Genomic DNA, 16,045 nt, shown 5'->3' with positions numbered 1-16,045 from the left:
TAAAAAATATGTTTATGTTTAAAACCCCCAGGAATAATGTTCATGCATTTGAAAACAGGAAGCCTAAAACATCACCTGCTAAGTTCTGAGGACAGCCTCACACAATCTAACCTATCCTTATTTTCACCCTACACACTGTTCAAGTAAACACTCTTGATCTTGCTAAATGGAAACAGCTGATACAGAGGCATTTCAGACATGTCTTACACTCAAAAAGGGAAGTTCTTGTAGTAAGCTTACTAACTGTTACTAACATAATGATAACAATGAAAAGTGGAAGGCAATTATATGACACTGGGTTTATATGCTTTCTTGCTTTTTTTCTACACCAATTCCTTCACGTGCTCTGATTCTTTCCTCTTCTTATAATGCAGTTTGAGATATGAAAAACTGGAGGGACCAGATAGGGTTAACAGGCAATAGCTGGCTATTCGTTAAAGCAAGGCACAACAGCATCAGTTTTCCCACAGGACAGATCAACACTCTCCTTGTCTGACCATCCTATATCACAACAAAAACAGGCTTTGAGAACTCTCTGCTAGTGGTAATGCTGAGAAAATCCCTACTTTTAAATGGTCTGTACCCCAGAAGAAGGGCCTGGAATGATAAAGCCCCGCGTAAGCATTCTCTTGTAGGTGTATTTCACGTCTGTAAGTTGTTTTCTTTTCCAGTGACTTCCACTGTCTTTTGTAAATTCTGTCAGCTTCCAATTCTGTGAAGCATCACCTGCATATCTGCATGCAACCCTTTACTCCCAGCTTTCCTGGTGGGGGATGGAGCTGACACTAAAAATTCCTTAGTTCCAGTTATGTTATTGGTAGCCTTTGGCAAGTCACTGAGCAATCCCTGACTGCTCTCATACTAGATAATTTCTTAAGATCACCAGCAAAACAGATGTGTAGATAATTTAGCCTATGTTTATCCTGCTCTGGTAGTGCACCTTACTATTATGTTGTGGTCATTTGCTCACATGTCATGTGCAGTGCCTTACCATTTACCCTGGCTTCTCCTAAACACTTCCTCCCTTCTGACAACATCCTTCTCTTTTGCTATGATCTCCAAATAATTAGTCCTCATTTTTCTTTCAGAAAATTCTTTGTTAAATGCACTTGGTAAATGACGTATTTCACAAGAATGTTCCCCAGACCTCTGACACATGCATGTTTATGGTGTGTGTCTCTATCCTGCTGCTTCTCAGGCAGTGTACAGTAGGCCTTCATCTGGGCTAGTTTCCAGTAGAAGTAATATGTCAGGGTAAATGGTAAGGCACTTGTTGGCAAACAGAAATGCAATAAAATAAATTCATTATCTTAGCTGAAAATTTTCTACAGCACCTCAAAGACAAGCAGCTCAGACAATGAATCTCCCCCTTAGGTCTGAGGCTGTGGGTGACCAGGGAATATAAAAAATGCTATCCTAGATGGAAGCCACACTACACAATGGGGAAGTGTGGATCATCCCCAATCCATACAACAGTCCCATTTAAACCTCTTAGCAAGTGTTACTGCACAGGTTCACTAAACTACATTAGTACTTTTGTCATTACACTGACAGAAATATATAGGTTAAACGTTAAAAACTCTTCCTTATCCTCTTTTAAACTTCTGAGTTTTAAAACTCAGAAGCTAGCAAAAAATGAAGAAGCTTCAGGGAACCAGGGGCTGAAGATCAATTCACACGCTGAAGAACAAATCTTTTCTCCTTTGCTGCTTTCTCTGTAACATGACATTTCAAAAATTTGTCACACATTTGCAAGCCAATAGGAAATCTGCTGAGACATTCTAATGTGCCAAATAGATCTGGATAAGAGACTTTTGCTGTCAGTTTATGGGACAAATAGCCAAAAACCTGCAGGAATCCAGACTTCAAATTGAGAAAATTATGTGATCATTTGCAACCATAAACTCTGAGATATATTTATCAAAGAGATCTAAGAATTCTTGAATTAAGAGTGGAAGGCAGATGTTAGTATAAACAATCAACTGCTGTGGCACTATTTCACCATGCACTCCTATCCATGCACAAAGTATAATTTAGCATGGGCAACACTGAAACCTTGCAAGCCTTAAAAAACCTTGGATCTTAGAAAGGAAATTTCTTGATTATGAGTATGTTAAGCTGTGGGAACTCAGCACATCACTCCAGATGTGTCACAGACATCTTTTGTGAAAAACCCTTTCTTTAGGATTTTTCCCTCTTCTGGAAGGCTGAGGCCCCAGAAAGAGAATGTAAACAATGGTTATCTGCTGCTGTGGAATGCAACAGGTGCACCTGTGATTAGCCCATGTTGCATGCGTACAATTAAGGGCCAATCAAAGACAAGTTCTCTCTGGGACAGAATCAGAGAGAGCTCCATTGTTGATTCATTCTTTTTATATTCTTAGCATAGCAAGCTTCTGAACTTCTCTATTTCTTTTAGTACAGTCTTAACGTAACTTATATCATAAATTAATAAATCCAGCCTTCTGATCATGGAGTCAAGATTCTCGTCTCTCTCTTCAACCCCTGAGGAACCCTTGCAAGCCCTGTAACACCAGATATCCAGAGTTACCAAGACAACCCTTGGGGGGGGGGGCTCGGAGATCCTGGAATGTTGCCAAAAGTACCTGGTGGCTGCTGCTGCTTCTTCAGACCCTTCTGGCTGCTTTCCCAAGGAGTTATCAGTGCTCTCCTGGGAACACGTCCAGCTCGGGAGCTGCCCGCTCAGAGCTGCTGCCCTTGGTGGGAGATGCCCGGCAGGAACGCCAAATGTCCGCTCCGGCTGTTTGTCCCGTTCGTCTCTGCCCGGACACGCGTAGGATGGCCCTGGGACAGCCCGCGCCTCAAAGGATGAGTCTGGACTCTTCAGATTTTCAGTCTTCGAATTGTTTATTATTTCTTATCTACAGAATTTTCTTTCTGCCCAACAGGGGTCTGACCAGCAAGGCAGCCAAGGGCACTCTGACCTCCCACTGGGCGGTTGTCTCTTTTTATACTAAAAGCTCCGTACATCATATTTACCTTTATTTCCCAATACCGTTCACCCATATTAGCAAGTGCACCTTCACCACAGACCAATCCCAAAGTGCCAACATCACCACAGAAAATGGATGACAAGAAGAAGAAAGAAGAAGGACAAGACATGCCCTGACCCCTCCATCTTGTCTCCATAACCCCCCTGTACCAAAACTCTAAAATCTATATTTCACCCTGTAGATACATCATTCTTACACCATTCGCTCCCAAATGACTCTCATGTCCTCAAACAGGTGGCACACCCCTTGAAGGGCCAAAGTCAAGCCACCAGGTACTTTTGGCAACATTCCAGGATCTCCAAGCCCCCCAAGGGCTGTCTCGGTAACTCTGGACACCCAGAGTGATGTGCTGAGTTCCCACATTAAGCCAGCCATCAACAGCTCTTCACAAATTATAAAGAACCAGCAGAATGCATTAAAACCCAAGAAGTGCCAAGGCCACGACACAAGGATGGATGCAAGATAATTTAATAGTAAACCATGAAGTGATACTGGTTAACATACTATAGTGTGGGAGGAGAAAAATATAAAACAGTATAAAAGCAGAAAATCTCCTTCATCTTGGGAAAAGTTATTTAGGATGCCAAACAGATCTTGTACCTATAGACACAACCAAACCATACACTACCAAATTTTAGGTTTAAATTTCAGGTGAAATAGTTCCAAAATAAAACTGAGGACTGCTGGAGAGTGGTCATCCGTGAAAATATTTTACATCCTTTTCTCCATCAGAAAAGTTCTCCTTTATGCCATGTTCTCATGTGCCACATTGGTCTCAAAACTGTAAACCAAAACCTTACAGTTTAAGTCTTTTTTTATGACTGTCTTTCCACACAGGTATATCTTTAACTTATGGTCAGACAGCATTTAGTCACTACAAATGCTTTGCTATGTGTGAAATTCACATAAATTTCACAGTAAGACCAAGGTGTGGACCATATTAAAAATTTATACTGGTGTTCATGTAACACAGAAGAATTTGGTTTGTTTTTTTTCTTCTTTGTAGCCACATACACTCCCTATGCTACCATAAATACTTTTAAGAGAAATGGATCCACACTGGCATACTGCTGGTTTCTGAAGGGCTAGAACTCATTTGTCTAGATAAGGTCTAGCACGCTCATTGAAATTTATACTGAAAGTACCTATTAATGCAAGAAATTGTACTTGAGTTCCTAAAATCCTAGATTAAGTTTCTGACTATTTTTTCTATTCTTCTGGTTTTCTAAGATACCTACATTATCAGCTACTCAAAAGTTCCATAAATTCCCAAAGTATGCATTGAGGTTTTCAGGTCTAATTCTCCAGGGTTAGTGAATTTTTGACAAAACCAACTCTTGTACAACCTCAGGAAGACAATCAAATATGCCACAGAGCAATAAAACCCAAGCCTACTGCTTGGGGATATATTGACAGGAATAACCTGTGAATCCACTTTAACCACTAGAGATTTCCTGTAAGACTATAAAACATACTCTTGAGATGTTATTTCAAACCTGAAAGTGAGAAGTAACCTACAGCAATTGAGGGCTCAACTACAAATGTGTATCTTTAAAGTTTTTATTAATAAAAATTCAGCCAAAATATATAGAGGCCTAAAAACAAAATATGCAAGGAGTTAAGAATGCTGAAATTCTAACCCTGGTAACCCCAAAACTATCTAAGACACCAGATAATCACTGTCTTGAGCAGCTGAACTGAGTTAAAAGTTAACACTGAAAAGAATTGTGCTCACTTCTGCCTTCCACTCCTGGCTTAGTCAACTCCTTCATAATGAGTCTGGTACTCACTGAACCTGGTTCTCACTGATCTGCAAGACCTTTTACTAACTCAAAGACAGTAACACCATTGGATTTCCCAATCCATCATTACAGCTATGAAAGTACTCATGTTGGCATAAGCAAGGTAGGACAGGAATGTCTGATTGGAGAGTATCTTTGAGTACTCATTTAGAGCACTTGGCCCCAATTTCAGTCTAGTGTTCATTAAAAACATGTATCAGTTCTGGTTATTGCCTTTGGCATTCAGATCATCCAGGGCAGTGGCAATTAAGAAAAGAATGTGATCCTCACCTGTCAGTCCTACCTTTTGCTCCTGTAAGCAGTAAGTGCCCACGCACAAACTGTAAAAATTCAGTCGCGAGGACTGGCTTCAGACTAGCTTTGGAGTCTCACAGAAGACCTAAAATAATTTGATTCACCCCAATCCTAGGTAAACCACTTAGTGCCCTCCCTGCTGGAAACCACCACTAATGAAAACGAGAATAATGGCAATTCTGTTAACTTTTGGTGATGATATGAAGACAAGTATGTTATTAAGTAAGAGGTTTGCCAACACTATGGTCATTGGAGAGACACGAATACCCTGTAAGTACTGCTTTGCAAGTATTAAAAAAATAGTAATTTTGTTATTAGAAGTACATTTTTCTTCAGTGTGTCCTTCAGATACAAACTTGGATTATTCTTTCTCATCTTTGTGAATACTTTTTATAATTCAGTCCAGTAACTGCTGTGATCCAATCCTGCGGGTGAACATGCACTATGCACTCCTGCGTACTTTCCTGGACCTTCAGGAATTTCCCTGCGATTTACACGGACTGCAGTCTACTTCCCTGCCATGAATCTGTGAAGTAGCAAAAAGCTGACACCTCAGTCACCACGGTGAGCTATTAAAACAAAGACTTTTGTTTCTGGAGTCAAAGTCGAGGAGATGAACACACGCGGTGGCGGGGGGGGCGGGGGGGGGGGGGGGGTGGAGGTCGCTCATGGTCCCGGGGACACTTAAAAACACAAACTCCCACACTGGCCTTTTCCACGGCCGAGTTTCTGGGGGCCGCTCCGGTGCCGGCAGCGCTCTCCGGCCCGGCGGCCGGGCTGAGGGGAGCTCCCCCGCGGCCGCGGCTTCCGCGTTTCCCCCGCCTCGTCTCGGCCCCGGAGCCCGGCACCGCTGTCCTCCCGCACCACCATCCTCGCACCCGGCCCCACGGGCGAGTTGCCCCATGAAACTGCTCAGGACTTACCGACGGAGCCGCGCACATCCCCGGGGAATGGCCGCGTACCCGCCCCGCCCCGCCGGTGCTGCCCGCCCCTCCGGCCGCCTCCGCCCCTCCGCTGCCCACCGCAGCCCTCGGCCGCTCGTTCCCTTCGCCCCTTTCCCCTCTGATCCTTCTCCCCCGAGCGGTGACTGAGGCGGGAACGCCGGCCCGGGCTGCGGCCGGGGACCCTTCCAAAAGCGGCTCCCTGGGTGAGGGAGCTTTGCTCTCTGCCGTAGAGGTTTAGTTATTGTTTAAAGGTTTGTTTTTCCTTTGCCTTAAGGCCTCGGCAGATGGAGTTTGGGGCAGGAGTACGACTGTCACAGAACCTTACACCCTTGACAGCTCGTAAAGGACTGATGGTCTTACTTTTTTACAGTCATTTACAACACTGAGGGCAGCTTGGCCTGTCTAAACCTAAATTTTCCAGCGACTGGGCTAATCAAGGTCAGTAAACACTTCCTCTTGTTTTTTAGGAAGTAAGACTCTGGCTATTGAGAATCTGCCCAAATTGCCTTACACAAATCACTGCCGTCAGGAATCTCAGTGAGTTTTTTCATCAATAATCCTTGTAAAGTCCCACGTTGTCCTTTATTACCTTTTTCATCAGTAACCCTTGTGAAGTCCCACATTCTCCTTTATGATCTTACTGCCTCCCAGGGCACTCTTGGAGGCTGCCTCTTACAATGAAATCACACAGCGTTTTACATGAAAGAGAGAGGATTCCTGATTCAAGACCATCTTTTGCTGAAAAAGAAAGAAGAAGAAAAAAATCCACCAGGAAATGTTATTTGCAGATCTCTTGGTCCCTATCGGAATAGACTGGGGTTCCCAGTGCTTGTCCAGTGTCAACAATTAATTCCTTGCAGAGAGCTGGGAGGGCTGTGCTGAGCAGTGGTACTCGGTTGTGCTCTCCTTCCCATCTATATGCATGGTGGTTTTTTCCACTGTTTCCTGCATTCTAGCATGTCCTGCACCCCTGACCACACACTGAAAACATTTTGGTTACGTTTAGTGTATAGCTGCTGATGGTCTGCTCTTTGGAGTGCCCATATGGTTAGTGGAAATCTCAAAACACATTGGCATGTCAGATGGAATAAAAATTCTACATGAAGAAAGTCTGTCACTACTGTCTTGAAATGACATAGGTTCTTGGCAGAAAAAGATGTAGAGTTCTATTTCTTTGCAGGATCTACCTCCCTTGCTGGCTCAGGTGCTGCAGAAAAGAGGAATCAGCTCTGGGGAGGGCAGAGCAAGCTGCTGCAAGATACAAGGTGGTAGTAGGCTTTGCCAAAACCCAGTTACTTTAAAGTGATTTAATCAGTTAACATTGATTTATTGGAACATTCAAGTTGGCAAAGATGCTTGACAAAGAAGAGAATATCACAGGGCTTGTCACCAACCACAGTTACTGTAATGCCATTGCAACTGTAAATAATTCATATCCAGAGTCTTTCATTTCCCGTTCATTTTTTTATACATGACAGTCCATTCTGTAAGCCTCCAACTATGAAATGTATTATTTTGTTTGCCTTGTTTGTGCAGCAATAACAATTGCCTCAATTAGGCCTCTACATCAGTGCATGCAGAAATACCTGAGCAAGCCATAAATGAGCTACTCTGGCTGCCAGAAAGAGCACAGCTGCCTTAGTGCAGCACTCTGTGCACTCTAATTAGATGTGCTGAAGCAGAGCATGGGAGCTGTTTGGAGAGGCAAGGCTGATCAGGTGAGTGGGAGGCACTGCTGACTCCTGACTTGGCCATTGCCAAGTCACATTTGCACATTACACGTTTGCACTTTTATCCTTCAATACAATTGTCCAGTAGTATGAATGGTCTTGATTCCAGGCATGCAAAGCAACCATCCAGCGTGTCTGAAGTGTAATAACACTGAACATCCTCCACACAGATATATCCTTTTTTTGTTGTTGTTTCCCCAGAGATCTGCAGGTGTTTTTTATATCATCTCCTGAACTGCCACATGAACAAGGAAAACTTTGAAATTCAGGTCATCCAGGGTAGTGGTAATAACAAAAGAATGTGATCCTCACCTGTCAGTACTACCTTTTGCTCCTGTAAACAGTCAGTGCCCACACACTAACTGTAAACATTCAGTTTAAAACAGTGGCTTCAGACCAGCTTTGGAGTCACACAGAAGAGCTAAGTTAATTCAATTCCATTCTGATCTTAGTGCCACTAAGTGCCCTAAACCATTTAGTGCCTTCCCTGCTGGAAACCACCACTAATGAAAACAAGAATAATGACAATTCTGTTATCTCTTGGTGATAATATGAAGACAAGTATGTTTTTAAATAAGAAGTTTCTCAACACTTTGGTCATGGATGAGATGTGAATGCCCTGTAAGTATTGCTTTGTAAGTACTAAAATAATTTTGATATTAGAAGTACATTTTTCTTCAGTATCTGTCTTTCTGACAAGAACTGATTATTCTTTCCAGTCTTTATGAATACTTTTCATAACTAAATCCAGTAAGTATTATCGTGGTCCAACCCTCTGAGTGACCATGTGTGCTCTGCACCCCCCCACACTTTCCTGAAGTTTCAGGAATTTCCCTGACATTAGTCCAATGACACAAGAGCTGTTGATGACTCCAAGACAGTCACAGAGCTCTTTGTGTATTTCAGACTCTCCATCTGTTCATGGTTGCAATAACTGTGCAAGTACAAGCATGAACAACTCAGCCTGCTGTGCTCATACAGACGCTGTTTGGGACACATGAAAGAGAGGAACTCATGAACTGCTGACTAAACATGTTGGCAAACTGAAAACTTTCCAATGAAGACCTGAAAGGAAGAGGGAAGTTTGCCATAGCATGCTATCAAACATTTCCCAGAGCACGTCAGGTTAATGGAATGGGAAAACCTGGGTATGATTCTTCTCTGGGAGAATCTCTTCCCCAGAGAACCATACCCACTGATGATTCCAGTGCCAAAACACACAAATAGCAGTGCCAGTGGGGATTTGGGGTTGTAGACATAGATGGCTATCATTACTGCAGTGTGGGTACTCCCACATCAGCTTAGTGCATTCATATCAGGTCAGTGGATATACTGAGGAGATCCAGTGTATATTTACAGGTAAATAGTGACATATTATGATATCCACTCTAGTTGAAATACATTTGAAGATGTGGTGACATATTAATAATAACATATCCAGAAAGGGATTTTATTACTATCCAGTAATTTCATGATGTTTTTACTTCCTTAGCTCTGCAGTAAATATAAATAATTTAACCAAAGCAGAGATTAAAAAAAAAACCCCTTGAATTTTAAAGTACATTGAATAATTGTTTACCAGGTCATTGGCTCATAAATGTGTTTATATGTGTTTAGAGTCCTAAGCAATGCTGCCAGAGCAAATTAAAGCAGTCTGTTGTGCTTATCACTAAGGTAATTTCCTCCAGATCATCAGATGTATCTCCTGGCAGGACCCCTGGAAGATGGATACACAGTGAACAAACAGCTGTTTATCTGCTCTAGTTTGTGTGTGGCCATAGCCTTTATTTACCATACACTGTCTAGATCTGTACTGGTTTATTGATTTCCTTGTGAGGAGATTGTTTTTATCACTTGAGTGAGCATTTTATAAATAGGCATGAATTTTCCTTCAATTTTCCTGCTCCCTGTGAGACAAGAAGGTATTACTACTTTCAGGTTACAAATAAAATTGGAATAAGGGAGAATAAACACCACAACATGGAAGTGTTTGTTAGTGAATCTGAGCCTACATGCTCAGTTTGAAAGATTGAGCATTTTTTAAAATATTTTATTATGCAAGATACATCCTATGTAAATTATATACATTTTAAAATCTTGAAAGAGGTAGAGTTGAATGTAAATATTATTTGGGAACTTTCCTGAAAGGCATTTTCAGGGTCATTAAATCCTTGTAATTGCAAGCATGCCATATAATCTGTTTCATAAACTGACTGAATTTTTCTAAAACTACTTAGGTATTTTGCTCATATTACTCTGCTAAAAAATTGCCCCAGAGTTTGGTTGCTGTGAAGGTTAAGAATTATCTTGTAGCTTCTAAACTCAGTTTCATACCCATTTGCTCATATACTAACAGTGACCACTGCTTCCATTAAATAATTCTTTTTGTTCCTGGTGTTTATCAATCCACCTTTGTTTTGCTAAAGTAAACCAGATAAGAATGAAACATATCAACCTGACCAAAGGCTAACTAAATTAGGAATGAAAGCGTCCAGCCAAAGGTGTAGTGCAGTTTAACAATCCATTCAGACCTTGGTTAATGTTGGATAAATTGCTGTGACATAGCTTGTGTAGACAAGTTTTAAGGGAATAACTGACTAATGCTCACTCATGTAATCCTCATTCTTTGCCTGTGATTTATACCATCAAGTTTAGGCAACTGCAGAATGGAAGGAATAAGGAAGCTGGCATTAGATGCCAGTTCTGGAGAGCAGTTATTAGCAGCCAGTAGCAGTTATTGTTATTGGCACAGGACTTACTGATTGCCACTCACTGTGGTGTGGCATTGTGTGTATTAGGAACTTCCAACCTGAAAGCCACTGAGATGAGACTTTTTGTTCTAGAGATTTTCATCTTATCCTTTCTGCATAAAGTAATTATCAGCTGGAATTTAACAAGGAATCTGAAAGTCTTTCATTGAGAGTCTTTAAGAGGCTCTGAATTAACAAGACAAGCAGAAAATAATTTAAAATTAGCTTACTGCATCAGGAATTGACCTCTTATCCTGACATTTTTACTTTACCCAATAGAGAAGCTGAGGTGGTAATCTGTGGGGAGACTCGACTCAAGCTTCTAACAATCCATATTCACTCCCTGTGAACTAACACAGGCCCATTGAATAAGGAGACACAAAACTAACCCTAAAAAAAGGAAACACCATGTAATGCTGATACTTGTGTACTGATAGAGGAGTGTGAAGGATTGGAAAGTAGTTCTAGCTAAGTGGAATTGCAAATAGGCAGATTGATACACTTGGAAAATTGCTTTATTCCTTCTTTTTCTATTTGCTCTGATGTGGCAGTTTCCATGGCTAATCTTCAGCCATATCTATCTAACTTGTCATTAGCTGGTTTACACTGTTACAGTATAATTGAGTGTCAAAACACTTCTGATATGCACTTAGGATATATACTTATGTGCCTTCCCTTTCATTGTATATAGAAGCAAGTTGGCTTGTTGAATTTATCTGGTCCACAAATAACCTTAATTCTACACTTTCTTTTTATCAAACCACTTTATCAGCTAACAAAAGGAACTGAGTCAGTGATATCAAATGAAATATTTAGTAACTGTTGTATTTTTTCTATGTCTTTGCTTGCATAAAGTTACTGTCTGTGTTATAATATTTTTCAAGTGGTTTTTTTTCCTATTACATTTTCCTTCAGTTTTTCTAACACAATTTCTACTGGACAGTGACTCCAGCCGGCCAAGCAAATTTTGTCAGTATTCTAACTTAACTACTTAGACCACAAATACTATATCAATTTTTTTAACAAATAAAAATAATCCAGCAGATAGATATGAAGATACCACTCAAACTTTTTTATTCTCTCAGGTGTTTTTCACAAGGGAAAATCCAAGGCTGGTTTCTCATAAAATGGTTAATTTAAGGTTAGGAACCCTGGAACCAGATTAAAAGTGTCCACAAGACACCACACTGAAAAAAATATAATGTTTATGGTTTATGTATAGTTAAACATTTTTGAAGGTGAAACTTTGCCCCAGCAGACATTATATCTGATAATTTCACCTTCTAGAGCCAGTAAACCAAGATAAAGTCCAAACAAAAGTAGACCAAGGCTGAGACAAAGCACAAGTACAGCTTTAGCTAACTTGGAGGAAATGTTACCACATGGATGTTTCTGATCCACTTGGTGAGCCCAGTGCATCACAGATCCAAGATGAATGAATGGAAAGCAATACCCATGGTAAAGACAAGAGAGATTTATACTTTCACAAGTATTGTAGGTCAAGTTCAAATTTAGAAGAAAGCTTAGGGTTTACTTGTAACCTGCACTATGTGACAATATTAAACCAACTGCTCCTTGCTAGAACTTTGTAATATATTGCATTGTAAATAACATAAGGAAAACACATGTCCTGTTTTGAAGTGAACAATTTATATTTTCTCTTTATTTTGCCTGTATATGGAGAATAATTATTTAAGAAAAACTAGGAAAATTATCATAATTGTAAATTTCCTGGTTTAAGTTGCTCAGTATTTCTCTAGAAATATTCTCCAAATCGTGAAATGAAAATTTCTGACTACATTTTTTATTGTGTCACCTGGAAGAACAAGTAGGTCATGTTTTCACAATGCAAACAAATTTTCTAGATAGCTCTTCTCTAGAATTTGCTCCAGAGTAATTCTAAATTATAGTAAATGTCACCTACTTTATTAAAAATACCTCTCCTGATGTAATAAAATCAACTCACTGAAAACTTGGTGTGAGAAAAATAGTAATCAAAATACCACTCTCCCCTACATAATAAGATTCATTATTTTATTTATTATTCCTATAGCAATTTTTGCCATTCATTATTGCAATAGCAAACCCTATTGTATGTAGGGTTTTTGTACATTTTCCTATGTACAAAACTCTTGCACCTGGGCATGCACTAGAGGGCGTCCAGATTTTTTCAGATGGCTGGAAGTGTTTTTTGAAAAATTAGAATTTTTTTTTTTTGTACAGAGAGAAATTATACATAGGCAAGCTGAGATGTTTGGATTGATGCAGTGTCTTATTCATCAGGAACTAAGCCATGAGAAAATTTCCAGTGTAAAAAAGTGCCTCTCTTCTTTTTGTGCCTTTGCTAATTTGAGACACGCTCAAGATAAAAAAAAGAAGAAGAACCAAAAAAAGGGGAATTGCAGTAATATGATTCAAAGCACAATTTGTTGCAGGAGTCATGGAAGTCCTAGGTCATGTAGTCATACAACTGCAACAAGACTTAGCAAAGTTTGAAAAGCTGGTAAATATGCAGAAGCTGTCCAGGACACTGACAATTCCTTCTAAAAACCTAGTTTTCAAATTAAGACTTGAATAGTCAGTTAGCTTTGAGAGAAGTTGTCACTTTCATAGTATTTGTTTTGCTATCTTTTGGAGAAGCCTATTAAATTCTTATTTCCCATGGAAAAGACAAGAGCAGTAGGAAGCAGAAATGTGAAAAGCTGCTTTGTATTATTTAGAGACCACAAAGAAGTCCAGAAAATCTGGCTAATACAATGTGCTGCCAAGATGGACACAGATTGACAAGACTGAGAAAGACTTATAAATTACAAGAAATTTTATGAGGAATTCCTGGGAGAAAGTTGGCTTTATTTACCCTGGAAGAGATTTAGTCAAAAAATCTCAGTATGGATGTATCTGTATGCAAACTGTTTTTTCTTAGTCTGTCACAGTTGCCTTCTCTGTATATGCCCTTGGTTGAAACAACCTCTGTCAGCAGAAACAGAGTATTGCCAGTGTAACTTTCATCAGCTGCTCTTTTCATTTCATTTCAAAATATGTGATAAAAGTAAAATCCATAGAAGCTGTAATAGTAGCTCTCAACTCAGAGTTATATAATAAATACAGACCCTGAAGTCCTTGTGTAGATTACATGTTTGTAGTGGGGTGTTTATTATTTTAGGAATACTTTCTCCCCACTGCTATTATGACGTGTCGGTGCAACTTGCTATGCAGCATATTCCAGCATCTACTAATTGTTGTTTACTACTAGGGTTAAGAGTCACCATAATCTACCCTATGGGCATTTTTTTTTTCTGTTTTATGATGTCCAAAGATTTTTGAAATGCACTAACACATCCTTACCATTCATTATTAATACTGAAATCTTAAGTTTGGGCTTGGAAAAGCAAGGGAATATTTTGACTTAGTTTTACTACATCTACCCTAAAAGGGATTGCTAATTTTCTGTTGTTGTCATTTTGAATTCCAGACATTACAATCATTAGGCCTGAAAATTGTGAGTATCATTCCAGTCCTGATGTGTACCTGGTGTTCAGTTCATCCAGAATTTTAAAGCATGAAGAAAGAGACATAGAAGGATAGAAATGGTGACAATAGATTTTTCCTTATGAAATGGTATCGATAGAGAAGATAAACTTTCTGCAGGTTTCTTGAGCATGGGATAAGAAATAAAGGGTCTGAATTGTAGAAAGGAGAGTTAGGAGAATATTCATAATGTTCTTGCAGGATGGAAGATGAAGACTCCTCCCTCTCCAACCAAAGCTTATGCAAAGAAGTGTGTCTTGGGGACAGGAGAGGAGAGGCAGGGTAGGTCTGTAGTGCCCAGCTGCTTACAAAAGGTGGTGACCAGTGGTACTCATGAGCAGAGTCCCAGCTACTGACTCTAGTTGGTCTTCTAAGCAGTTGTTTTAGTTGGGATATGGCTCAAGCCAACTACAGGCTTCTTGGAGTACTTAGGATGTCACTTTTCTAGTCTAAGCTATTCCTGTGCCTCTGTCCTGCAGAATACCAGGTGTGATACCAGCTCCTGGCACAGCCAGGCAGGTATTGAGAGGTACATAGTGCAGATATTTTACACACCTGTGATAGTAACTGATTTCAAGTAATATGTACAGTATTTTTTTCCATCTGGTACTTCCAAGTATGCTTGGAGTGTTCCCAACAGTAGCATTTCCTCCCTCAAGATCTTACAGTGTAGCAGAGCTCTTTTGAATGATCTCTTCAGTATGCTTTTGTCCATGAAAGGCAGTACAAATTTCAGTGCATAAACTGTGACTCTAAGGGGTGTTGAACCACAGCAATGCCCCTCAGAGCTGTTGCTAGTTCTTCAGTGCAGTCTGTGGGAAGGACAGAACTGCTACAGAAACCAACAACATGATTTTGAAATATTAGTGAGACGTGAATTCAGGAACATTTAAGTTCCTTTTGTTACATCTCTTACTGGAAAAAGGAGACATGATAGAGAGATGTGTGAAGCTGTGGACACAGACTGTATCCACAGTGTGCATGACACACTGCACTCCTCATGTCTCAGAGAGTGAATACATGAGTGTTATGTTCACTGAATAGGGACTGAGGAAAAGAACCAAAACTTCTCATGGTTTTGTATGTCCAAAATTTACAAGTAAAATTATTTGTGAAACAGATTTGTCATTCAGAAGGACTTATGATTATAGATTATGAACAGCAAATAGGTGATAAAGTATGTTATGCACATCAGTGTCATGTTCATTCAGCCTCACTATGAACTTCACTGGCTCATAAGAGTGTAAACATTAAATAGAGATATGTTCTTTTCAACCTCCTTCAGCTGCAGCACATCACTATGATTATGATTCTATGTAAGCTTCTACAAGAACTTTCAAGATTCCTGATTTAATAATTAAAGTTCACTGATTGACATTCATGTGTCAACCAATTTCATCTAAGTATGGGCTAGTATGGGCTACCAGAAGGGGTAGTTTTGTCTTACCCCTCATTCCCAACTGCAAAGGTCACTTCTGTCAGAAATGGTGCTCTGTTCACAGTGGAAATCTAACCCATGGGAAAAAAAAAAGAATGCAAAAATAAAATTACTTTTCATCTACATCAGCTGCAGTTTCATCCTGCAGCCCCAGGGCCTTAGTGCAGGCATGAGGGTCTGGGAGAGGAAACTGAGCTGGCAATGGGGACTAGGGGACCAGTGGGACCTCCCTTCTCCACAGCAACCCACGTTTAGCTCAGCACAATCTCAACTGCAGTCTCAGTGTTTCCACTGCATTGAAAAATGCCTTTACTGTCCCTTTTGTGTGGGTAAAATACTCAGTTACCTATTTATTTCTATTGACATACCTGTTTAATAGTTCCTTGTGGGACACTTACACTGGTGCTTGGATATTCTCCCCAGCTGGATATACTTAGAGCAATGTACTGAGACTTCTTTTCTCCGCAAAACATTACAACACTATCCTACTATACTATGTACACATTATATATAGCAATAATTATATATTATATATAATAATATAT

The 16,045-nt window shown here is 40.0% G+C and overlaps 1 protein-coding gene across 1 annotated transcript in view; it reads right to left on the bottom strand.

Annotated features, from left to right (window-relative positions):
* ATP10D (ATPase phospholipid transporting 10D (putative)) overlaps positions 1-6,055 on the bottom strand; it is a 38,001-nt gene extending 31,946 nt beyond the window's left edge. Inside the window, exon 1 of the mRNA XM_059470026.1 lies at positions 6,034-6,055. The gene's annotated coding sequence lies outside the window, so the exon portion shown is untranslated. The remainder of the gene's footprint in view (positions 1-6,033) is intronic.
* Positions 6,056-16,045: the final 9,990 nt, after the last annotated feature.

Source organism: Ammospiza nelsoni, chromosome 4, assembly GCF_027579445.1.
Source record: "Ammospiza nelsoni isolate bAmmNel1 chromosome 4, bAmmNel1.pri, whole genome shotgun sequence".
NCBI classification, from domain to species: domain Eukaryota; kingdom Metazoa; phylum Chordata; class Aves; order Passeriformes; family Passerellidae; genus Ammospiza; species Ammospiza nelsoni.
This window is presented reverse-complemented; position numbering and strand designations above follow the sequence as displayed.